This window comes from Lissotriton vulgaris, chromosome 9 (genome assembly GCF_964263255.1).
Source record: "Lissotriton vulgaris chromosome 9, aLisVul1.2, whole genome shotgun sequence".
NCBI lineage: Eukaryota > Metazoa > Chordata > Amphibia > Caudata > Salamandridae > Lissotriton > Lissotriton vulgaris.
The window spans coordinates 559,170,641-559,198,260 of NC_141697.1; positions in this window are offsets into that span (position 1 = coordinate 559,170,641).

The following is a 27,620-nucleotide window of genomic DNA, read 5'->3' on the forward strand; positions in this document are numbered from 1 at the left end:
AGATATAGGGTATTCAACTAAAAGAGGCAACTGTAGAGGTACAATGGTGGAAGAGGTTATGTGAGCTATGTTTTTCTGGGAGAAAACAAGGACAAAGGAATACATCCCATCATAAATCTGAGTGAATTTAACAATAAGATTGTTTACCATCATTTCAAAATGGAAGGAATTAACCTCATCCGTGCGGTGCAGATTTACCGCCGGTGCTGGGCCCTAATGAAAACGAGTGTGGTCATGACGGAACGATTCCATCATGAGCACAGCTCGACCGATGCTCATGACGGAACCGCTCCGTCATGAGCATCGAAAGGGTTAACTTTTTGAGGTATTGTTTGTAAAAATAAAAGATTGGATGACAAGGTTAGATCTAAGGGATACTCAATTGATATTACCTGTCTGGAAACTGTACCAAAGGGTTTTACAGTTCCTTTGGAGCAGAAAACTGTGGATGTTCAAAAGTCACGTTTTTGATTTATCATATGCCCCTTGATGTTTTTAAAAACCTTTTACACGTTTACATGCAGTGGTGTCTTGGTTGAGGGTCAGAGGGGTAAAATGTATAATTTACCTAGCCAATATTTTACTCATGGCCCAGGATAGGTGGTCTTTGGCTTTGTGGTCAACAGGAAGAAACCCTGTTTAGTTCCAAGTCAAGAAACTCGATTTCTTGGGTTTATTGTTCAAACAACAGTAGGCGAGTTGAGATTACCCAACAAAAAGTTGAAGAAGTTACGAAGAGAAATTCAGAAACTATTGAAGACGTAGAACATTTAATTGAGAATGTTGGCAAGGATGATAAGCTTCTCAGACTCAACTATTCCGGCAATCTTTCCGAGCCTGCTTCATTACCGCGCTGTGCAGATATTGAAGATAGTGCATTTACGAAAAGGGATGAAGTATTCACAATGAATAAGACTGAACCAGGAGATGAAGGGCATTGCAATGTTGGTTAAGGAATGTGAAGGCATTGAAAGGCGGGTGATTTTCAGGGAGAGGCTGGATATTGTGATAGTCAGATGCAAGCTTAGCTGGTTGGAGAGCGGGTTGTGGAAAATTGTCAATGGGTAGTTGTTGGTGTGTACAAGAGGTCAAGTTGCACATAAACTGTTTAGAGTTGTTAGCAGGTTAATTTGCAGTTTGGTCTTTTAAAAAGGGCAGGTTGAATTGTTGTGCCATGTTGCGAATGGACAACAGTTCAGTATGTCAAACGTTTGGGTGGACCAAGATCAAAATGATTGTCACAGGTAGCGGAGGTGTCTTGGGAGTTTTGTCCGAACAAAGCAATTTTTGTGGCATATCCCAGGTTTAAGCAATGGAGAGGTGAATTGGTTTTCTCTGAGCTCTCAGGATGCGAGTTGACTGGAGGTTGGATCAGAGAATATTTCTCAGGATTCAAGAGACTTTAGGGCCCTTCTGGATGAATTTGTTTGCAAATAGACAGAATTCCCTACTACCAACATTTTTCAGTTGGAACAGGTCCTGAATTTTGCACTCCTTCAAGGGAAATACGTTCAGGCCAAGGCGGGAAAACTTTACGCAGCATTTGTTGACTTAAGTGCCGCATTCGACTGCGTTAGGCACGATCGATTGTGGAAGGTGTTGGAAAACCTTAAAATAGAAGAACTATTATTTCTTTTTTAAGGCAACTTTACGCTGGGGCAAGGGCAAGGGTGAGATTTGGAACCAGCGGTGAATGCACCAAACCCTTTCATGTGAAACGTGGAGTGAGGCAAGGGTGCGTCCTTGCGCCTCTTCTTTTTAATCTATATACTAATAAATTAGAGGATGTCCTGGTGTCCAAAGTTATTGATTCACCCAGAATCAATTCCAAACAAGTAGTGTCCCTTTTATATGCGGATGACGCTGTCATTATGGCTAGGACAGAGAGAGGACTGCAGTCAGCCTTAGACGCTTATATTAATTTTATGGAGTCTAGGGGCTTGACTCTAAATGTTAAAAAAAACCTTCGCGATGACGTGCACCAGGGGCAAGTCTAAAACCTGCAAACTGTTTGCACGCAGGGAAAAAGTGCAGACCACTAAAACCTTCTCTTATCTGGGAGTAGTCCTTGAGGGCGGGGGACATTGGGGTCCAGCAATCAGGATTAGAATCCTGTCGTTTAAAAAAGCGACTGCAGCACTCGTGGCTTTCTCGCGTAAGATGGGAAAAAGACCCCCTGCAATCCTACTTAAGATCTATTCGGCCAAATGTGTCAGTACAGCCATTTCTGGGGCTGGTGTCTGGGGTATCCTAGACACCAGGGATTTACAAACTGTAGAAAATGCTTTTTTAAGGTTTATTTTAGCTGTTCCTTTTAGTTTATCTGTGTTTAATTGCCACGCAGAGCTGGGGGTCCGACACATCAGTGACCTGATTGCGATGCAACCACTATTACTATGGCACAGGGTTTGGACCGTAGCGGAGCTAGAATTAAACAGAGAGATCATTCGTGATGTTATGGCTCTTGATAAATCTCACAAAATAGCGTGGTTATCATACATTCAAAAGTTTTGTCTAGACATGGGGAAACCCGAGTTTTATACTGCACCAGAGGGGCTATGTAGGATCTCGAGGAAAGACCTAAAGAAAGATTGCTGGTATCATCTGGAATCCCTGCGGTTAGGGGTAGAGTTGAATAAAGTTTCAGTAGTGCGGCACCAAATGTTGCTTACATCGGGCAATATGCAACCCTATCTGAATTGGTGCACCAGGGGTTTTGACAGGTTCCTACTTACCAGGTTCAGATTTGATATCTTTTTTCGCCTAGTCTCATTTCCACATATCAATGATTGGCCAAAAAAGCTTATTAATTGCCCATGCGATGGGAGAGCTGAACAATTAACACTTCATGTGATTTGTTTTTGTGGTTTTTACCAAAAAGAGAGAGCCCGATGGATTAAACCACTCTTGAAAAATCATGGTCCCTGGCACCACTGTCGCCCAGCTTTATTGTATCTCCAGATTTTAAATGATGAATTGTGTGTGGCTATCATGATTGGATTCTTAAAGAGTGTTTTTAGAAAAAGGAAAAATGTAATGTGTCCTTAAATCTATTGTATTCACAGTTATTTTTTCCTCCAATGTATTGGTATATTTGTGTATATTATGTATTGATTTCTGATGGTGTTGCTTTTATGATTTTTAACTTTACAAAAATCGAATAAAGCTTTTCTACTACTACAGTTGGAACTCAGACCCGGGGTCCTTTGGAGTGAATGTGTTTCTTCAGAATTGGAGAGGTTCAGCTTCTTATGCATTTCCAGTTTTTTCAGTGATAGCGAGATTGCAGGTACAAGTACACAGATTTTGGGAGTAAGTATTGACTCTATGCTGGAGATCACAAGCACGCTTTGCTTTACATTGCTGATGGAAATTTCTGTAGATTTCCCTTTGGAGCTACCCATCTTCAACTGTATGCTGCTGGGACCAGGGGGAAAGGTGCATACAGTGGCCATTCAAAGACAGCTGCCAATCATGGCTTGGAAGATTTCAGGAAACAGTGGAAGGTTCCAAGACTTTTGAAAATGGCCTTTGGACTTTTTTGAGAATCCTGGGCATCAGGTACTAGAAAGGCATATAGATTGGCAATGAGTTAATGGGTTTTTAATTCTGGAGGTTTACAATAGCTGTGGGGGATAGATTAGAGAACAGCATTTTAGTAGATGCAAGATGTGGTTGTACAGAAGCTTATGAGGAGCATGCAAGATTTGAAATTCCCAGTGGCAAGGTATTCATCTTTACGGGATGTTACTGTGGTGCTACAGGAGTTGAAAAGCTGTGGGGACATTGACGGTTTGGATTTAAGACGTTTAGCATGGAAAGGTACTGTGCTACATTGTCAACTGTCTTTTAAAAGGACGTCTGATGTAGGGGTTTGGGATGTTAAAAATAGAGCTTTTCAACCTGAGACAGTCTGATTTTTTCAGGAAAGGAGAACTAAAACATTATTGAGAACAGTATTTTTTACCAGTATTATTATAATAATAACGTGAGAGTGTGGGTGGGGTCTTGTTTAAAAGAGTATGAGAGTAGAATGATAGGGCAAAAATGTTTAGAAGTCGTTGTTTTAAGCCTGTGGAGAAAGTAATGTCTTTCACTAGATTTGAACTTGAATAATGTTAGACTCTATACCTTGATGTAAAATGTAGATTTTCCTCAGCCTGATCGGCAGAAAATTTGGATTTCATTAAAGACACGTAGTTTTGGGATTTATTTAGGTTAGAATTTGTTTGTCTTTTATTTAAACTGCTCGGTGATCTCCTATATTGGCTTTTTATCTTACATTGGATTATAATTTTATCAACCATTACTTAGCACACAAATGACTGTCAACTATTCTATTCAAAGATTTACCTTATCTATTATTATTGCTTGAGTATTTCTATATAGTGATGACATAATGGTTGGGGGTTTCATATTACAACAAAAAAGCTTGTTGATTTTAGCTCACGATAGACATGCAACTTGTAAACCCACCACCATTCTTCAAAAGCCCTGATGAATGACAGATTATATGGAAGCAGTATTTCAATGCATTCAAAACATATTTAGGTTCTGTAGGTGATCTGAGATTCAGGCCAGAAAGGTACAAATGTCTTTTACGCCATTCTTCAGGTTTTAAAGGGAGAGCTATTTAAAACAGTTGCCAGGTTTAGGGCCTATTAGGATGTCAGGCAGACCACCACTTGATAGGCTATCGGTGGCGATCTGCCCAACATCCAGGGCAACAGTCTGACTGATTTATTAAGATACCAGTGGTTGGAGTGTAGCTGGTGAGGGAAAAGACTCTCTGCTCAGACAGGCTCAAGGAGCCCCTCGGGGCGGCAGTCAGACAGTAATAACTACAATGAAGGCAGTGCCTGTGCAGCCACTGCTGTAGGGATTACGATGTCTATTTCCCACAGCCTTTTCATGGCATGGAATTTGACTTATGGGGCCCCTTGCAGGGCCCCTGTACCCAGTGAACCTCCGCTATGTGGCCAGGGGGGCACCTGCGGAGCCCCTCAAAACATCCATGCACTGTGTGCCAAGCACCACCCGGTGCCTGGCACATGGTGCATGGATGTTTTCAAACATGCCTTTTACTACTGTGGCTTGTGCTGCAGCCCTTTTCTGGGCTGCAGAACAAGCCACAATTTTAAAAGGCATGTTTCCGGCCGCTTACACGGCGGTCTCATCATAATATGGTGCGTGGAACCGCCAACTTCTTGTCAGCGGTCTCCATCCCACTGCGATGGCGGTTGGACACTAGTCCCACGACATCATAATGAGGCCCTTGGTGTTAAATGAAGCCCATATTTTGGCTGAATATCAAGAATCAGACCCACTTTGATGTGTTGGTGATTTTGAGACACATATTTTTTAAAATGGGTAGAAAACAATGTCAAAATGTTAATACTTATATAGCAGCTCTACTCAGGCTTGTGGCCGATTTCCAATGTGAAACTTTTATGGACCAATTGCGAAGGGATCAGGTTAACAGTGACTGTACTGATAAAGTATTCAGAAAAATCTTTTATCTATGGGGAATCTATTCTGAAAAGAAACTTATAAAGATGTGTTAGAGATGAAGACTTTGCGCTCTATACCATATGGTAATTAGCTGTGTGGTCTTGTACTCTGTTTGGAACGTTCTTGTGGGCACAACGTCTGTGATCAAGGTTTGCATGTTCTGTTTAGAATTGTATTTGTATTGGGAAGGAGGACGTCATCAGCAGTGCATTGCGGGCGCTCGAGGTATAGTTAGCTGAACTAACTATAATGGGAGAATTTCAATGGTTTTGTACGAGTGAAATGTCCAGCTAACTATAACGCCCCTGAAACCTATGGTTTTTTCAGTGAATTTCTAAGGTTTTTTAAATGCAAATTTGTAACTATAACATGCCTGAAACCTAGGTTTTTTCTGTGCATTTCAAAGGTTTTTTAAATGCAAATTTGTAACTATAACGTGCCTGAAACCTATGTTTTTTCAGTTTATTTTAAAGGTTATTTAAATGCTAGTTTCTAACTATGACTACAGAGGTAGGATATGTAAAGAAAGAAGAAAAGACACACAGAAAGAAGAAAAAGAAATGCAGAAAGAAGCAACAGAAGTCCTCAAAGATGAAGAGAAGTGCATGAAGAAGGAAGACATGCAGAGAGAGCAAATAGAGGAGCAGAAAGAGACCTTGTTGCAAAATCATCCTGTACCCTCAACGTTTTCAGATGGGTGCTGGTGGTAACTGACTCTGACTAACCAGTCCTAGAGCCAGTGCTATGCTAAAAGACACTTAGACTAAAGTTAAAACACCTACATACACTAGGGAACACTTTGCATCGGGGTACCCCTGTGATTACCATGGCCTCTTCTGTAAGCCCCTAGTATATAATAGGACAGGTAGATTAAAACTACCTCTTAAAACGCACCTCAGGTCGCGTTTGGACACTGGTGAAGGGAGGTGGGGGGGTGAGCTTACATGTGCAAACAAGCCCTGTGGGCGTTTTAATTTGGTGGATAAAGTCCCCTTGAATCCTGAATGTCCCTTCGGTACAAGTAGCCCACCAGGTATCTCCAGTTAGCGCCACAGAGCTGCGTTGCAGAGAGATGTAAAAAGGGGCATGGCCTGGACCACCTCTCTACAACGCAGCGCAGTGGCGCTTACTGGAAGCACCTTGTGGGCTAGCTGGCCCCCGGGGCCCTCTGGATTGAAGGGGAATTACTTCCCCAACTTAAAACACGCCACAGGGCGTGTTTGCACACGTTACCTCAGGCCCCATCCCCTCCCTTCACCCCTGTGTAAATGCGCCCTGTGTCCGATTTAAGTTGGAAGATTAAGTCCCCTTGAATCCTGAGGGTCCCTAGGGTCAAACTAGCCCACTAGGTACCTCCAATAAGCACCACAGAGCTGCGTTGCAGAGAGGCGTAAAAAAGGGAGTGGTCTCTGAACACCTCTGCAACGCAGCTCCCTTGCGCATACTGGAAGTACCTGGTGGGCTAGTTGTTCCCCAGGGACCCTCAGGATTGAAGAGGAATTAATTCCTCAACCAAAAACGCACCACAGGGCGCCTTTGCACAATGGTGAAGGAAGGGGGCGGGCCTGAGGTGAGACGTCTGCAAACACGCCCTGTGGCGCGTTTTAAATTTGAAAATTAATTCCTCCTCAATAGTGATGGTCCCTAGGTCCCTAGGTACCACCAGTATGCACCAGAGGGCTGCGTTGCAGAGAGGTGTTCAGAGGCCACGCCCCTTTTTACAACACTCTGCAACGCAGCTCCATGGCGCTTACTGGAGGTACCTGATGGGCTAGTTGGCCCCCAGGGACCATCAGGATTGAGGAGGAATTAATTTTCCAACTTAAAACACGTTTTAAGTTGGGGAATTAAATCCCCTTGAATCCTAAGGGTCCCTGGGGTGCAATTAGCCCACCAGCTACCTCCATTAGGATGTCATCAGTGATGTCATCAGTGATGTCACTGACCATGTCATGAATGATGTAATATGTGACATCATCAGCAGTGGATTACGGGCGCGCGAGTTATACTTAGTACAACTAACTATAACGGAGTAATTTCAATGGTTTTGTGCGAGTGAAATGTCCAGCTAACTATAACACCCCTACAACCTATGGTTTTTTCACTGAATTTCTAAGGTTTTTTAAATGCTAATTCCTAACTATAACATGTCTGAAACCTATGGTTTTTTCAGTGAATATATATATAGATAAATATAAATATAGATATATGTGTGTGTGTGTGTGTATATAAATGTGTGTGCATATGTGTTTGTGTGTGTATATATATATGTGTGTGTGTGTGTGTATATATATATATGTGTGTGTATATATATATATGTGTGTGTGTGTATATATATATATATATATATATATATATATATATATATATATATATATATATATATATATATATATATATATATATATATATATATATATATATATATATATATATATATATATATATATATATATATGAATCCAGAGACTTTCTATGCAGAAAGAAACAGGTCCACACAGGTCCACAGGAAACCTTCATTTATTCATAGCAGCTCAGGATCGGCAGATCGGTTTCGGCTGGTGTGCCTTTTTCAATGCCTTTCTCCTTCACATTAACCTGCTGTCCACTTTTAAAGGCACAGTGCCCCGCTACGATTGGTGTAGGCACTGCGAAGGTAGGGAAAGTCTCCTGAACTCGGTGCTCCCAGCCTCGGTGCTCCAAGCTCTCTTGCTGCAGGTACTTGCACGTAAGTACTGCCCCCAGTGGGTCGTGCCTGCAGCTACACTTCTCCTTCCCCGATGTTTTCGTGATGAAAATGTTAGCTTTCCTGGGTCCTTCATTCAGCCAACAAGTCCCACAAAGCACCTTGTATATATATATATATATGTGTGTGTGTGATCAAGGGCTCTCGAGCCCGAAACGCGTCATTGCTGTCTTTTATACCAGAAACCTGACCGAATAAAGACCTACGATCAGATCCTGTTGTCCGTCTCCTGCTTGCTAGTCCTTGCGGATGGGAAGCTGCTGTTGGGAGTCATTTGCGCATATATATATATGTATGTATATATGTATATATTGCACATTACATTTGCATTATTTTGTACGTCATAACTGTGTATTTGCACATTTGTGATCATTTATAGACCTTCTAAGGGTCCTTAGTGTCTTGTATTTTAGTATGCATTGTAATATGACAACAACAAGAAGGTAGACTAATAGGGTATTTATACCCTATACATTGTTTTGTATATACGGTCAAAAGATGTGGACTCTGGATATCTAGTTTGCTTTCTACCATTGCGTTTTTGTACATTGTCATACAGCTAGTATTTCATCTAGCATTTGGACGGATAGGAAGCAACGTATATAACAGAAATGAATCTTTTTGCCTTTTTTTGCCCATTGTAGTCCAGTCTGTGCACTGTATTCTAGTACCCATGTACTGTATTTAGTGGTCTAGCATACTCAGATATTCAAATTTCACAAGCATATCAATTATTGCGTACCTGGACGACACCATTGCGTATTTGCACGTAGGAGGAGGCCATTTTTCACCAACACGCGCATTTGCACATGTATTTGCATGTTGCACTTTATGACATTATTACACCCATGTACTGTATTTTGCACATTACAGCTAGCATATCCTAATGAGATGAATAATTTGAGCAAATTTGGATTTCATTGAGTATTAGTCTGTGTACTTCAAAAATTGTTGATAAAGTTTTCAGGTAGTTGCCATTAGGACGATTGTTAACAAGTGCAATAGTATGTTTTCTATGGCCATTACGTGTATCACTAGTCACATGGGAGGTTTGTTTTCTATATATGGTTTACTTAGCCGCAGCGTGATCATGTGATCAAGGCCACGGATGTGGCCGAAACGTGTCAGAGGCAGCACAAGCTTTCAATAAACCTGTAATTTATTGGCACCAGCTATTTTCGAATCCGTCATATCTGTATGTGCACCCTTGCACTTGGATTATCTTTTGTATATGTATATATGTGTATATATGATTCAAGTTCCTGCTCCGTTCTCACTCGAGGAAAAGCATTCCGTGAACAAAGAAAGCCACAGGTACAGACCACTCCACAGCGCTATAGTTGCATATCAAAGGTAGTTTATTCTCTCGTTGTCGCCAGCATGACGCGTTTCGGCTACGTCACGGTAGCCTTGATCACATGCCAGGCAGAACCAATAACAGTGATTAAATAGGGTGCACAATTAACACAAAGGGGGCGTATACATCCATAGACACTGAAAACATATAAGGTTTACAAAATATCCTGTTAAAAAACAGATCCAGTGTTGACAATTGTGAAAAACATAAACCTCGTCATAAATGTTATATTGTATATTATGGACAACCTATCTGCTTAAAATAAGCTTGGAGGTTAAATGTTTATAAAGTCATCAAAGGGCAAACATTATTTACAACATAAATTTCATGCTCATGTCGGTACCCTAATCAAAAATTGAGGGTCTACAGGATAAAATGAATTCTAAGGTGTTTGGATGCATTATTATAGTAACTACTGCCCTTAGGTGTTACTAAAGTGCAAGTGCTAACATCAATGAAATTTGTGCAAACACGCGTGCAAAGTGCAAAGTGCAATGTCAGCCATGACAAAGAGACAGATACCTGCCTCAAATATAACTCATTGGTCATTGGCTGATAAATCCAACAAAAAGAGGGGGGGAGGACAAGAGCGATCATAAAACACGTTAAGCCTGTTAAGAGGTTTACATGTAATGATAAACTAAATAAATCAGTCAACTACCTATACCCCATTTTAAAAAGTAGGTTTTGCTAGACTCATGGAATGATGACTGTAAATCAGAAACAACCTGAGGGAAACAAAGACTTATGGCATAGTGCCCATTTCATCCCAGCAATTAGATTCTGACACGTAGTGTATTTTTCAATGCTGCTCAAAACATCAATATCTTCATAACGAATGATTTATAAACATTATGTGGAATGGCAATTATATCCCCATAACCAAACTTCAAAACGAGGTGAAATGTAGCATAACATCATGAAAAAATCCATTTCCCTTTTGTGAATTGCTATGCACTACACATATCCATTACTATAGAGAGAGAGTTCTGTCAAACATTCTCATAAAAACCCAACATATAAATGAGAAAGGATGAAAAAGGCTTAAGGGTGTTAAGGGGGTTCCAACCTGCAACCAAAATTGAAGACTGCCACTCTTCTTATTTACAACAAATTTTCAGTAAGAAATTTACAGAAAACAGTGAAGGTCCTCCCCTGTATTCAACCCATTGGGAATTCTAGTGTCTAAGAGCAGAATGTACTTGCTCTCCAGCTGCCTTAGTAATTTCTCTCTATTTCCACCTCTGATGTTTTTAGGAATTGCGTCAATAATGAAGTATTTTAAATCATTCACATTTTTCTGATGGACTAAACCAAAATGGCGTGCAACCGGATAATTTTCATCAGAATTGACAATTGCCCTGAGGTGTTGTAGGATACGGTTAAAGGCCTGTAGTTTGGTGCTTCCAACATACTTGAGGCCACAAGTACATTGGAGCACATAGACTACGAAATCAGTGCGGCATGTAAAATGCCCTTTGATTAGAATGGGTGATGGGTCAAATGCAGAACAATACTCCTTGGTGGTAACACCAAATTTGCATGCTCTGCATGAGATGCATTTATAAAACCCCGATTTGTCAGATAACCAATTTTTCTTGATGTTTACCTCTGGACTAGATCTAACCAGGGCATCCCTCATAGAAGGAGCCCTTCTAAAGGTTATAATTGTTTCCTCTGGTAACAAAGGTGCCACACTGATATCTGTTTTCAACAAAGGGCAATGCTTTTTTAATATCCCCCTCACTTTCCTTTCCTCACTGTTGAAAGTCGTGATCAAACTGATTCTATCAGGGATTTCTGTTGTTGGCTCTTGTCTAATTCTGATGGCTCTAGTGGAATTAAGGTATTCCTCCCGGTTCACATTGTTAGCTCTATTTAAAGCCTCCTTAAGTACGGATGTCTGATAGCCTCTAGCACAGAATCTAAGGAACGCCTCATTTTGACATTTCTCCAAATCTACCTTGGAGCTACATATTCTACGTATACGTAGAAATTCCCCATAAGGAATACTTTTCACAAGGTGACCAGGATGTGCACTATCGGCGTGCAGGATGGAATTGCCCGCCGTGGGCTTCCTATGGAGTCGGGTATGCAATTTCTCATCTATATGTGTATATATATGTATATATGTATAGCGACTGCAAACATCGCTTGAATAAAATAAAATTTGGCGTACCTTCAAGAGGAGTTTGAGCCCTTTCTTTGCGAGGAAATGCGGAAGGTGGGGCGCTGCAAACCTGTTTTTGGATGTATATATATATATACATTGCACATTCCTTTTAAACCAAAGTCACAAATCAGTTAGTGATTACATGCATTTATGCAGCTATAATGAATTATTGCACTTTTTAAACGTGTATTTGGATTTATCCAGGAATTCCAAAATTGCCAAAATGAAGTTTTTGTTTTGAAATTACATTGCGATTTCAAAAAGTTTTCTTGACGTCAATCCATAATAATATAAATTTCCGTTATTTGTAATGGTATGTTCGGAAATGTTGTTGAGGTCATGTTAATATGGTTTATGGCACTAAGGAGTAGCAAAATCACATCGATTGTATATGAATCATGCAGTCTGTTTGCTATGTTTATCATTAACTTTCTGAACACGTGACCTTGGTGGGAAGGGCATATTATTTAAAATGGCTTCAACCATTTACAGCCTTTATGTGAACAAGGGCGCCTGAGCCCGAAACGCGTCATCTGTTGACTGCTGCTAGGTTGAAATAAAACATCTTGCCTGAAAAAAGAAGTGGTTCGCTTCTCTTTCTTCGCCGCCGAGGCTTTGGTGGAAGTGGAAGGCGTGATTTGCATGCGATATATATATATATATATATATATATATATATATATATATATATATATATATATATTACCTACTGGCGGTCGCCAGTAGGTATATATAGTTAGGATTTTTTCCCTATGGGATTTTTGAAAATTCTATGTCTAATAACTTTGGCGTTTGTGGACGGAATCGGCTGAAATTTTCTGGAAAATGGCACATTTTGTTTCTGAGCAGCTCCTGGAAATTTGGGGGGGGTTCGTCAAGGGGGGGCCGAGAAAAAAGGGGGGTCCCAAAACGAGTTTTTCCCATGTTAATTTCCATAGGGCGGTTGGCCTCACTTTTAGCCCGAACGGCTGAATGGATTTCCACGAAACTTGGCAAAATTGTAGGGACTGTTAGCTCGATGTGCCTTTGCTAGGTCTCAATATATGTGCTTCAGTGGATTTTGAGAAATTAACGTTTAAAACAAGATATATATCTGTAACAGCGCTCCGGGCTGCGCTCCGGTCCGCTTACTTTTCGCGAAATGGAACTTTGCGATGCGAAGCTGATTGGCTCTCCGGTGTCTGTCAACATTCTAAACAGTCCGGAGCGGCCGCCATCTTAACTCTCGGTAGGATCGAGAGAGAAGAAGAGGCCAAAACAAAGGGGGAAATTACCATAAGGGGGCATAGTAGATCCTCGTCGACCCCCTAGGTTTTATGTGGAGGTTTTAAAAGGGCCCAGGAGGGTCAAAAAAAAAATTTTTCTTTTTTTTTTTTGCGTGGTGAGCGCCAAGTTCGCGAACCGGGAAGCGTTCTGGGCAGCGTACTATAAGGATAAAAGAATGATAGACTTTTCTAATACTGTATGTTAATTGTTTGTTGTTTTTGTAGTTTTTTTTGTTTTCTTTATTTTTAAAGTATTTTTTTATTTTGATTGTGTTTCATAATTCATTAAATTTTCTAACATTTCAGTGTCAGAAATTTCAAAATTGAATATAGGGTGTAAATTGTCCTCATTTTGAAGCAGGTTATCCACTGCTTCAACACATTGTAGTAGTTCCTGGTCTCTACTTTGATCCAGAAAATCATCAATTTTTTCTTGGCTGCTCTCCTCCAGTACAATTGTAAATTTAACTTGTTGCTCGCCTTCCATTTTGCCTGAAATTTTGATTAAAAAAATATATATTAGTAGAGATAGGGCACTGTTGGGATTAATTTTAGATAGGCAGTTTTTATCAGTGAATTTATCTTTTGGCAGTGTATAGTATCAGAGTGGAAATAGGACTATAAAAAAGTGTATGTGATTTAACCAAGACAAGCCTAACTCCATTCATAACTATAACAGAGAAGTCTATCTAAATCTATAACTACTATAGAGGGATAGTATATATCTATCAGAAAAAGTCTACCATATTAAGTTATAGTGCACAATATACTTCAGTTTTAAAAATAACAACTTACCTTCACAAACAAGTTGAATTGTTTGATAGCTATTCAAATGTGATGTACAAGTACAACAAGACGTAGCAGTCAAAATGGCTGTGTTTTCTTCTCCTCCTTTATATATATACAGGTATATAACCAATCAAATGTCAGATAATAAAAGTAGAAAATGAAAGTAACATTTTCATTGGTTGTCAATTCCAACACTTCAGATGTGTTTTGTGAAGTAATTTACCTCACGGTCTCCAGGCTTAATGGCTAAATGGAATTTCAATCAAATTTGTGAAAATGAAAGGGATTGTTATGTAGTATGAGCTAATCTATATTTGGTGAGAGTGTCTCTAGTCGTTTTTCTGTAAATTACTTTCCCACCTTTTTTTTGGACCGCTTCCCGGGAAGCGGCTCGGTTCGCGAACTTTAAGCGTCACGGGGGTCCACCATTTTGTGTTTCGGTCGCATTAAGATACAAGATGGAGGACAAATAATGTTTAGAATGGGTAGAAGGGGTCATGGTAGACTTATCTTGACCCCCTAGGTTTTCTGAGGGTGGCTGAGGAGGCTTATATGTGCGGAAAAAAAACATTTTTTTTAAAAATTCCGCGAGGTTAGCTTTCGGTTCGCGAACCGGGTAGCGCCCCGGGGAGCGTAATTTGTGGAAAATTAGTGAAAAAAGTTAGAAAAAAATAATAATTGTGAGTGATCAGATGAAGGGTAGCTCTGAGAAGAGCTTTTGGGTTTATGGTACATTTAGGTACTTATAAGTAGGTACCAATGCACAGTCTTAAATTCAGAATGAAAATTCTGTTGCCCTCATCTGAGAAGTGAACTCCATCTCCTCTGTAGATATCTTGCATGTAGTAACGCAAGTTATTGTTGTACAAGGAGCCCATTCCATGGTCTCTCATGTAAGCTGAAACAGATTTGTTTACATGCTTCCTCGCTTTCTCAATTTGTGGACAAAATTGGTTGGACCACCTCCATTTCTGTCTTTGGCATATATTGGAATATACCAAGGCAGTTTGAGGTAAAAGTGCCATTAATTGCTCAAAGGTGTCCTTTAAAAGCATTTCCAGACCTACTCCAGTCAAAGTGCCCAAATCATTACCTCCACAGTGCACAATTAACAGGTCAGGTTTTGGCAAATGCATAAAGGTTTTCACCAATGGTATCAATTGGTGACATTTTAATCCTCTTTGGCCCAACCACTTAATTTCCACATCTTGTAAATTGAGGTTAGGTAAATTTCTGTTCTCAGCATACCTTTGAGCCCAGTGGATGTAACTATGTCCAACAATCCAGACTTTAAACATGGTGAGAGAAGGTTGTGCTGCAGTCAGATGAAGTGTGGTAATGAAAGGGCAGTTGAAACAGTAGGAGTTTGTAAAGAAAAAAAACTGTGGAGTTTCAGTGCTAATGATTCATTAGCAGTGATTGGTGGATTTCCATTTCTGAAAACAGAAGGTTAGGGTGCATGGATGTGTTCTTTGAAAGATGCAATTTGAATGGTCAAGGAAAAAACATTTAATGAAAGATTGCACTGGATACGCAGGTGCACTGAGAGTTCAGAGTTCAATTGAAACATTGTTGTGTGAATTTGCAAACATGAGAGGTCTTCCAGGAGGTGGTTGCTATGGAAAAAAGGCAGAGAGTGCAGAGGGGGGAAGGGTTTTGATTTGAAAAAAGTGAGGGAAGAGTTATGATTGGCTAATATGAGAGATATGTGTAATGAATATCTGTATTTCTGTGCTTTCAATAGCTGCAGCCTCTGGAATGCATCCTGTTTGATCTGCTCAAGACAATTTGGTGTATTTCTGAGACTGTTTTGAAACTCAAAAAGTATTTGCTAAGGTGAGAAAAGATGTATTTCATTTAGAAAGAGAATAGTATGATTTAAGGAGAAAATGATGAAGAAAGCTGTGTTTTTAAAATGTGTCTTTGTCTCAAGTGAAATACAAATAGATTTTGTTTCTTTGAGAAATTGTAATTGCATATTCGGTTTAGCATTCTGGCATGCAGTAACACAAGTTATTGTTGTACATGGAGCCCATTCCATGGTCTCTCATGTAAGCTGAAACAGATATGTTGTGTTTAAAAACGATTTTTGAAAAGAATTACATTTTTGGATATGTTCTGCTAGAGCTTCATAGGTTGTTTGGGTCATATTTATAAGGCATTTGAGTGTCTAGGATGTTATTTTTCCCTTTTTAAATGGAAAGCGTTCTTCATGGGGCAAGTTTGTTGTAAATATGCTCCCACCTGTGCTTTGCAAATTTAGATTTTGATTATGGGAGTTACATAGCCATGTTAATAATGTCCCAAAAATGGTGCAAGGGCATTCAATAAAACGCTTTCATGTGTCTCAAGGACATTTTCAGTCATTTCTTCTTGAATGCAGGTATACAATTGATTTATATGCTGTGTTTAAAAACGATTTTTTCAAATCAATTACATTTCTGGATATGTACTGCTAGAGCTTCATAGGTTGTTTTGGGTCATATTTATAAGGCATTTGAGTGTCTATGATGTTATTTTTCCCTTTTTCAATGGAAAGCGTTCCTCATGGGGCAAGTTTGTTGTAAATACGCTCCCACCTGTGCTTTGCAAATTTAGATTTTGATTATGGGAGTTACATAGCCATGTTAATAATGTCCCAAAAATGGTGCAAGGGCATTCAATAAAACGCTTTCATGTGTCTCAAGGACATTTTCAGTCATTTCTTCTTGAATGCAGGTATACAATTGATTTATATGCTGTGTTTAAAAACGATTTTTTCAAATCAATTACATTTCTGGATATGTACTGCTAGAGCTTCATAGGTTGTTTTGGGTCATATTTATAAGGCATTTGAGTGTCTATGATGTTATTTTTCCCATTTTCAATGGAAAGCGTTCCTCATGGGGCAAGTTTGTTGTAAATACGCTCCCACCTGTGCTTGGCAAATTTAGATTTTGATTATGGGAGTTACATAGCCATGTTAATAATGTCCCAAAAATGGTGCAAGGGCATTCAATAAAATGCTTTCATGTGTCTCAAGGACATTTTCAGTCATTTCCTCTTGAATGCAGCTATACAATTGATTTATATGCTGTGTTTAAAAACGATTTTTTGAAATCAATTACATTTGTAGATATGTACTGCTAGAGCTTCATAGGTTGTTTTGGGTCATATTTATAAGGCATTTGAGTGTCTATGATGTCATCTGCAACCGTGTGTTGGCCTCACCTCAAACAAACAAAACAAGTGATGGACCGAATGTGGATCAATGACACCCATTTACCCCAGTCCAAAGATCTGGGCCCAAACAAACCTCTAGATAGGCCACACTTTATCGTCAACCTGAATAAATCATTTAAAATGTTGGGGAGAGATTTATGATTGTTGTATGCCTGTTTTATACCACTGTGTGTCATTTTTGTGACGCAGTGGTGGTGCCAAAGATTTGACATGTTATATAATAAGTAGGGTGTTAAGTTTATGATGACTGTTATTCATTTACTGTTTGGTAATAGTGGTTAATAACAGTTTTTTATTATATTTTTCCACAGATTCAACTGCACATCATTTCTAAATTGAAAAAATGCCAACTAAAAATCGTATTACAAAGGCGAGAAAACGTCAAAGACAGCAAGATCATGTATTATTGCAGCAGTCCTCTATCCAAAATACTCGTGAAATCACCAAGAAAGCTCCGGGTAAGAGCACGAAATCATTCATAAGAAATATTTGTTGTAAAAAAAGTATTTCTCCCAAAAATGTTTTAGTCCAGAAAAAGAAAAGCAATTTAAATGGAAAGGAAAGACCCATCAAAAATGTTACTGGTAGAGGAAGAGATAACTCTGTGCATGATAGTAGAAGGAAACAACAGTTTAGGGACATTCGAAAACGAATGTTCCGCAACAGAATAATAGTTAATTTATTAAAAAATATTAAAAAAGGCCAACAGAAAGTGGCATTTTATAAGAAGAAGAAAAATGTAGAGAAAATTATTGATCATGCTTTTGAAATTAAGCGAAAGTTGTTTATTTTGATAATCAATAGAATTAGGAAACTAAACAAGGTAATTTCTGATTTCAAATCAAATAGTAGATGGAAGAGAGTAGTAAATCGTAGTAACTTTTGTGAAGTTTTTTCCGGAGAATGGATGCATAGTTCAAGTTGTGAGGCATTTTTTAATGAGGAGAGTTATTTTCAGGATAATGATTTGGTGTTTGCAGTTGACACCAGTGGTCGAGCTTATGAAGTGAAGGATGGTTGTCCAGTTGAAAAAGAAAAACTTGTGACAACAGAGACAGACGAGGTGTTAGGTAATGAGGTTTTAGGAAGACGTCCTAAGCGTCCTGTGTACACCTGGCAGTGTAGTTCTATTTGCAGTGTGCGACAGGATTCCATCAATTTGCTTTGTGATTTTGTACGGACATTTAATAAGAAAAGTTTGAAGCAGAAAATGAAGTTGTTGCAAGAATTAGATCCTTGCAGAGTGAGAGAAGCGACAGGTTTGCATGGTCATTCACTGGCTTGTCTTTCCAGGAGAGTATGCCAGAGTGTTTTTCATCATTTCAGGATGATAGCAGTGCATCATAATAAAGTCAGGAAAATAGTGAGAATGTTGTATCATGCTAAGAGTCCAGCAATTATGCTTAAACAATTATGTGCTGCTCTTTTGCATGGTTCTGAAATAGATGTCAAGAATATTTGTGAAGAAATTGAGTTTTGTTACTTTGGAAATAAAGATGAGAATGTTCGAATTGACCCAGAAGTAGAGGGTAATGTTGAAGATAATGTACAGGTTTCTAGTACAGATAAATTTCAGAAGGAAATTGCCACGTTTCAGATGAAATCAAGTGAGAGGCCTAATTTCACTTGTGTGTGTTTTCGACGCACTTATTATAAGAATCAAACTAAGTTATTGGATTTATATGCAAAAAGTGAAAGGGAAAATAATAGTGAATGGAAGGATTTTGCCACATACTTGATGGTAGAAAATTGTTTTGATTTGGGATCGGATCAACGTGTGTGTACTTATTGTTGTAACAAATTAAACCAAAACCAGATGCCTGCTAGGGCGGTTCATAATAATCTGGAATTGGTTGTGGTTCCTTCTGAATTGAAGGATTTAAATACTTATGAATCTATTTTGATTCAAAGTATCCATCCCTTTCAGGCAATTGTAAGAATGGAGCCAAAGACAGGGAAGTTGCCTCCATCAGATTTACAGAGAGGATTAAAGGGAAGAGTTGTTTATTTGCCTCTAGATTTGAACAAAAACATTAACACAATTGGAGTAGAAAAAGTGGAAGAGGAACCTCTGGTTATCTTGGTTAATGGGGTTCCGACAAAGAATAGGAAAATATGGCAAGATTTAGTGGATGTTAGGAAAGTCAAAAATGCAACATTGTATTTGAAGAAAAATAATAAGTACTATATAAATGTATATGTTGCAGAAGAGGAAGTAAGTGATGAAGAGGATAGCGATTTGTGTGCTGGCCAAATTGAGAAAGTAGAGACCTCTAAAAGTGAAGAAATATATGAACATTATAGTGTTCATCCTTTGCATTCCAAGGAAGTCATGGGGAATGCAATTGAGTTGTTTCAAATGAAACAAGCCAAAGGGAGTCCCATTAGTGTTTGGGAGGAAAGTTTGGAAGCTCGGTGTTTCCCACAGCTATTTCCAACAGGTCAAGGAGGAAGATATGATGAGCGGCCTCATCAAATTCCTGCGTCTGAATACCGGACTTTACGATTGTATGCGGAAGATCCTAGGTTTCGTCAATGCATTCCCTATTTGTTTCATCTCTTGTTTGAAAGCGATCTGTCTGGACTGTCATATGCAGTGAACCACATCTTAAAAAGTGGTATACAGATGCAAAACATCTCGGCAAGTTACTTTATGCATAAAGTCTATGTCCAAGACAGTATTTTGGATTCTCACCTAATTAATCTCCTGGCGTGTCAGCGTGGTACTAATGAGTACTGGTATCGTCGTCATGGTGATTTAAAATGTATTCTGAGGAACTTAGGAACTCCAACATGGTTCCTTACTCTGAGCTGTGCCGAGTATGGCTGGGAAGACTTACTTGAATTTCTACGAGAGGCAAATGGAAATATTGAAAACATTGAATTCAAGACACCAGGAGAACTGTGTTCTTTGGATCCAGTGAATGTATGCAGGTACTTCAATCATAGATTTGAAGCTATGATGTCTTTCATCACAAATAAGAAGAATCCACCTCTTGGAGAGGTGTTGGATTTCTTCTGGAGAAAGGAGTACCAAGCAAGAGGTGCTCCTCATTGTCAAGACCACAAGCACTCTTACCTGTGAGTTGCTTGTAGCTGGATTTCGCAGAGACGTTATGGACCCACTTCCCAAATTCCTAGGCAACACCTAGTGACTTGTAATAAAACACCTAGGTAATTAAATAGAAAATAGGGAGGAGGGCCGGATACTGGACGCTACCTGGTTCCTGAGTCGTCGACCTGCGAGGCAACAAAGAGACCTATGTAACTAAAATCCTTATCTCCAACACTCGCCTATTTCTTGTACTTTTCCAGGAAGGCTTCTTGTTAAACTTTTAAAAGGCCTACCTGCGACAATAAGTATCTAGGCGTCGCGTCCGTGTCGTCGTCGAGGGGTGAAGTGACGTGGACTCTTGAAGTTGAGGAGTTAGAATTTTCAAAAGGAGAAATCTGTTCTTTCTCCTAGGAAAAATAATCACACAAGAATAAGTTACTCCCTTCACTTTTACTTCTCTGTTTAACTCTCTAACTCTCCCCCTTCTCCTTGTACATATCACTCACTTATAGTATTCTGTGATATCTCTTCTCGCCTTCACCTCCTAGATGGGAACAATATTTTACAAGAAAACACAATTTGCAAACACGATATTCAAACTATAGTTCTTCAATCACCAAATACTTTGATATTCCTCTCAAAGCCTTGGTTACTTTATTTCAGGACGTAATATGTCCCCTTCCAGAATGTCTCAAAAGTCTCAGCAATATTGCCAGGTAAGTTCAAGTCTTTAAATATTTTGCTGCTCGCTTGCGTTGGGCGCCTTAATTTAAAAGTAGAAGTTTTTCACTTAGCTTTTCTTTTCCTTTCTGCAGCTTCGCGCGCTGAACTCCAAGCGGGAAGACCTTCAGAAGCCTTGCAAGTTGCTGCGGTCGTCCAAGGGCAGAGAGAGAGCTTCAGGTGCGTTGTCCTCTGGAGCGTTGCGGAAGACGAAGCATCGAGAAGTCCTGGGTGTGGCTTTTTATAGCTGAGCCACACCCGGGAGAAGAGGACGCCTTGCGCACCGTTTACCTGCGTGCGTGTGCGTCAACAGCGCCCAGCCCGTCCTGACGGCAAACCTCTCCTGATGCTCCGTACAATAATAACAAGTTTGCGAATGAAAATAACAGAGCTTGGAAACTAAGTTGCATCATTTAAGATATAGCCTATCTCTGAATACACGCTACAGTCACAATAATAACCAAAGCAAAGAATCATAAACAAAGTCATTATTTACTCATGAATACCTCAGCAAAACGTTTCTACACACAAAGCACACACATTGCATTGTACACATTCTATGGCGTGCTGGGTGCACGGGACAGGGGTGGGTTTTCTGATGGGGTAAACATCTCTTTGCTGCTGCGCAAAGGGGGCATGGTTGGTGAATCATGACAGTACTCCCCTCTCAAGGGCCCTCCCAAAATCTGAGGTACAGGTCTAGGTTTAGCTGGATTTTGCAGATGAAAACGTTTCAAACATTGAGGAGCATTCTGCAAATGTGATAAGGGTTCCCATGTTCTTTCTTCAGGACCGTAGCCCTTCCAATGAATTAGATAAAACAATTTACCTTGAACTCTTTTCGAATCTACGATCTTTAGAACCTCAAATTCAGGGACACCATCTACTTGGATGCTTGCGGGCTTGTCCTTAAATCTTGTTCTTGGATCACAAGGCTTGATTAGTGACACATGAAATACTGAATGAAATTTATACCAGTTTGGTAACTTTAACCTTACACTGACTGGATTTATTATTTTTTCGATAGAAAATGGTCCGATAAATTTGGGACAGAATTTCTTGCAGGTTCTTATCTTTAAATTTTTTGTAGATAACCACACTTTATCCCCTAAAGAATATTTAGGTGGGGGTTTTCTATGTAAATCTGAATTTTCCTTTTGTTTTTCTTTTGCTTGTGCTAAATGATATTGAGCCAATTCTTGAGTGTGGTTTATCTTTTTGATATGATCTTCTAAGGATGGCATATCGGATGGAATTGGTACAGAATCTGGAATGTTTCTGGGGTGGAATCCATAAGTACTAAAAAATGGTGAAAAAGTAGTAGAGGAGTTATCCATATTGTTATAAGCAAACTCTAGTACCCAAAGTATATCTGACCATTCTCTTTCTTCTTCCACTAACGCACAACGTAAGAATTGTTCGATAGTTTGGTTAGTTCTTTCCGTTAACCCATCCGTTTGGGGATGATAACTAGAAGAAGTACGTATGTCCATGCCTAAAGTTTTTCCTAAGTTTTGCCAAAAATGCGATATGAACTGAGGACCTCTGTCAGAAATGATTACTGTAGGAATGCCATGCAGACGAATAATTTCGTTAGAGAAAACGTGAGTTAACTCTCTGGCTGAAGGTATTTTCTTTAATGGAACAAAATGGGCCATGCGAGTGAAATGATCTACTACAGTTAGAATGGTAGTATAACCTTCTTTAGTTTTAGGAAGTTCTACAATGAAATCCAGTGATAACGTGTGCCAAGGTTGAGGTGGAATTGGAAGGGGAAGCAAAAGACCACTGGGAGCCTGATGTAGTGTTTTATTTTGTGAACAAATTTCACAGGTTTCAACGTAAGATTTAACATCGTTTAGCAAGGTAGGCCACCAAAATTTTCTTTTTATCAACTGACAAGTTTTGGCTACTCCAGGATGAGCTGACATTAAAGTGTCATGATGAGATTGCATCACTTTTTCCTGCAACTCTTGTGTGGGCACAAACACTTGGTCATTCATGTACAAAAGATTGTCCTTAATTTGTAACAGAGGGTACAAATCTTGCCATTCTTCCATTGTTTTTTCTTGTATTTTCTCTTTTATGTCATTCATTACCTCAGATATTATCACACCTATTTTAAAACAACATTCAGATAACACTGGCTGAACTTCTCCTAGAATGCTATCCTTATCTTCAGAAATTCCTATGCGAGACAGAGCATCTGCTTTCAAATTTTCTTTTCCAGGTCGATAGGTAATTATGAAATTATAATCATTGAAAAACAATGTCCATCTTAATTGTCTGGCAGTTAGGGCTTTTACGGAACGCAAAAATTGCAAGTTTTTATGATCAGTATAAATCGTCACAGGGTGCCTAGCCCCTAACAAATAATGACGCCATTCTTCGAAAACTGCTTTTATGGCTAGTAATTCCTTGTCTGCAATGGCATAATTTTGCTCGGTTGGAGTAAGTTTTCTAGAATAAAACGCGATTGGATGCATTTGTCCAGTTTCCTTATGCCTTTGGGATAAAATGCCTCCTATAGCAAGTTGAGAAGCATCCGCTTCCACTATGAAGGGTTGAGAAGGATCAGGATGCATTAACACTGGTGCTGTGGTAAATTGTTTCTTAAGATCTTGAAAGGCCTCCTCAGCTTCCTTATTCCATTCGAACTTAATGTTCTTTCTTAACAGTCTAGTTATTGGAGTGATCATGTGAGAAAAATTACAAATGAACCGTCTATAGAAATTAGCAAACCCAAGAAAGCTCTGGACTTGCTTTACTGAGGAGGGACTAGACCAATCCAAAACTGCTTGGATCTTCTTTGGATCCATTTCGATTCCATTGGGGCTTAAGATATATCCAAGAAATTCTACTCGAGTGGTATGGAAAATACTCTTCTCGAGTTTTATATACAAGGAATTGTCAAGTAGCTTTCGAAGAATAGCCCTTACTTGTTTTACATGCTCAGTGGTATCCTTTGAATAGATGAGTATATCATCAATATACACTATACAGCAAACGTCCAAAAATTCTCGCAATACCTCATTAATAAAAAATTGGAACGCTGCAGGTGCATTACAGAGTCCGAATGGCATAACCTGGTACTCATATAAACCAAACTTGGTACGAAAGGCTGTTTTCCATTCATCACCACTTCTGACTCTTACTAAGTGGTAGGCACCTCGTAAGTCCAATTTCGTATAAATTGTGGCATCTTTCAGTTGGTCTAGAAGAGTGGGAATCAATGGAAGAGGATACCTGTTTTTGATAGTGACATTGTTCAATGCTCGATAGTCGATAGAGGTTCGCAACTCTCCCCCCTTTTTAGGAATAAAAAAGAGGGGGGACGACACTGGAGATTTTGAATGACGAATAAAACCGTTGGCCAAATATTCATCCAAATATTCTCTCAAATGTTCGTTTTCCTTCTCGGTGAGAGCATAAATCCTGCTACAAGGTAGAGTAGCTCCAGGCAACAGGTCTATTCGCCAATCAAAGTCTCGATGAGGTGGTAATGTATTAGCCTTTTTTTTGTCGAACACATCGCTTAGATCCGCGTACTCCTTTGGAACTCCTTCCAATAACAGAATACTCTTAGAGTTTAAAGGGAAATTACTACCTTGAACCACACATTCAGATTCTGAGGATAACCAACAAGAAGATTGGCAAAATTCGGAGTCAAATGTCACTGTCTTCTTAACCCAGTCAATCTTTGGGTTATGTTTTATCAACCAGGGTATACCTAAGATTAAACGAAATTGGGGTGCATCAATTACATCAAAAGTGATCTTTTCTTCATGTTTGTTTAAACAGGTCATTAAGAGTACTTCCGTATTGAAGTGAATTAACCCAGATGATAATTCTTTACCATCCACGGCTTTAACTACTTCGGGATTTTCTTTTGACTCAGTCTTAAATTTTAAGTCTTCCAGGAAACAGGTATCAATAAAATTCCCCGTAGCTCCTGAATCGATTAAAGCGTCAACCGTCCAAACCTTACCTTTATTTAGCACAGACTGTAAGGAAATCTTTATACTAAGATGATGGGATATGATTACAGGGGTAACGGAGGCCAAGCTAGGTAACATACTCGACAATCTGACCTCTTGATTAGTCGAGCTAACTAGTTTTCCGACTGCTGAACTAAACCTACCTCAGAATTTTTTATTTTAGGTTTAGTTGGACGAACTGGACACTCTTTAACGAAATGCCCAGACTTTCCACAGTAAAGACACTGATTTAGTTTTCTCCTTTTGTCTTTTTCTTCCTTACTTAGTGGTCCTTTTATGGTTCCTATCTGCATAGGTTCTCCTAAATCCAACTTAGGTGAAGTGTCTGATTTTACACTACTGATTCTGTCCTTGAAAGAAAACACTTTATTGTGATCTGATTTTCCTTTCTCCCCTCTTCGTTCAGATAAGCGATGGTTCAATTTTACTACCAAATCTATGAAATCCTCAATATCATCTGGTGGATCTAGGATTTGTGTGACCATGTCTTTAAGCTCATCCTTCAACCCTTTATAAAAGATTGACACTCGCTTATCCTCTGGCCAGCGTGCTTCAATCACTAGTTTGTTAAACTGTGATATGTAATGCAAAAGATCTGAAGAGCCCTGTTTTAAATGTAAAAGTTCATGGTCAGCAGATTGAACAAAAACATGTTTGGCAAATAGTTTTCTCATGGTATTCTTAAATCGTCTAAGGTCATAAAGAATTGGGTCATTTCGTTCAACTATAGGCACAGACCATTGAGCCGCATCTCCACCTAAATAGGATAGAATAAACGCTATCTTGGAAGAGTCGTCCGGAAACGCAATTGGTTTTGCGATGAAATGCAGCTGACATTGATTCATAAAGATGGAAAACTTATTATTATCCCCATAAAATCTTTCTGGGGGTGCTAAAGGTACAGGCACAGGTGTTACTACCTGAATCTGAGTGGGAGTAGTGGAAGAATCAGTGCTTGAATGTAAGGTTTGAAACCCAGGTTGAAAGGTAGCAGGTTTCAAAACTGATTTTTGACTGGGGGAAAAACTCCAGGTACTGGGTCTAGATTGTATGTTACGCTGGATTACCGTAAAATCCCTACGTAGGGCTACGCTCTCTTCCTGAATAGCAGTCAACATATTGGCGATGTCTTGCAGAGAAATCTGATCAGCAGCATCCATAACGTCTGGGCGAAATAATTCACGTGGGCTTCGTCTTCTGTCAAGACCACAAGCACTCTTACCTGTGAGTTGCTTGTAGCTGGATTTCGCAGAGACGTTATGGACCCACTTCCCAAATTCCTAGGCAACACCTAGTGACTTGTAATAAAACACCTAGGTAATTAAATAGAAAATAGGGAGGAGGGCCGGATACTGGACGCTACCTGGTTCCTGAGTCGTCGACCTGCGAGGCAACAAAGAGACCTATGTAACTAAAATCCTTATCTCCAACACTCGCCTATTTCTTGTACTTTTCCAGGAAGGCTTCTTGTTAAACTTTTAAAAGGCCTACCTGCGACAATAAGTATCTAGGCGTCGCGTCCGTGTCGTCGTCGAGGGGTGAAGTGACGTGGACTCTTGAAGTTGAGGAGTTAGAATTTTCAAAAGGAGAAATCTGTTCTTTCTCCTAGGAAAAATAATCACACAAGAATAAGTTACTCCCTTCACTTTTACTTCTCTGTTTAACTCTCTAACTCTCCCCCTTCTCCTTGTACATATCACTCACTTATAGTATTCTGTGATATCTCTTCTCGCCTTCACCTCCTAGATGGGAACAATATTTTACAAGAAAACACAATTTGCAAACACGATATTCAAACTATAGTTCTTCAATCACCAAATACTTTGATATTCCTCTCAAAGCCTTGGTTACTTTATTTCAGGACGTAATATGTCCCCTTCCAGAATGTCTCAAAAGTCTCAGCAATATTGCCAGGTAAGTTCAAGTCTTTAAATATTTTGCTGCTCGCTTGCGTTGGGCGCCTTAATTTAAAAGTAGAAGTTTTTCACTTAGCTTTTCTTTTCCTTTCTGCAGCTTCGCGCGCTGAACTCCAAGCGGGAAGACCTTCGGAAGCCTTGCAAGTTGCTGCGGTCGTCCAAGGGCAGAGAGAGAGCTTCAGGTGCGTTGTCCTCTGGAGCGTTGCGGAAGACGAAGCATCGAGAAGTCCTGGGTGTGGCTTTTTATAGCTGAGCCACACCCGGGAGAAGAGGACGCCTTGCGCACCGTTTACCTGCGTGTGTGTGCGTCAACAGCGCCCAGCCCGTCCTGACGGCAAACCTCTCCTGATGCTCCGTACAATAATAACAAGTTTGCGAATGAAAATAACAGAGCTTGGAAACTAAGTTGCATCATTTAAGATATAGCCTATCTCTGAATACACGCTACAGTCACAATAATAACCAAAAACCAAAGCAAAGAATCATAAACAAAGTCATTATTTACTCATGAATACCTCAGCAAAACGTTTCTACACACAAAGCACACACATTGCATTGTACACATTCTATGGCGTGCTGGGTGCACGGGACACGGGTGGGTTTTCTGATGGGGTAAACATCTCTTTGCTGCTGCGCAAAGGGGGCATGGTTGGTGAATCATGACACTCATATACATATGTTGCTGTGGATCAAGGATGCACCTAAATTTGGAACAGATCCGGATGACTTAGTGATGAACTTCATAGAACAGTATTCTACGTGTGCTGTTCCAAACGCAACGGAGAAGAAAAGCCTAAGAGAACAAGTTCTACGTTTCCAAAGCCATCGTTGTGGAAAGTACTGTCGTCGTAAATTCAGAAACAAGGAC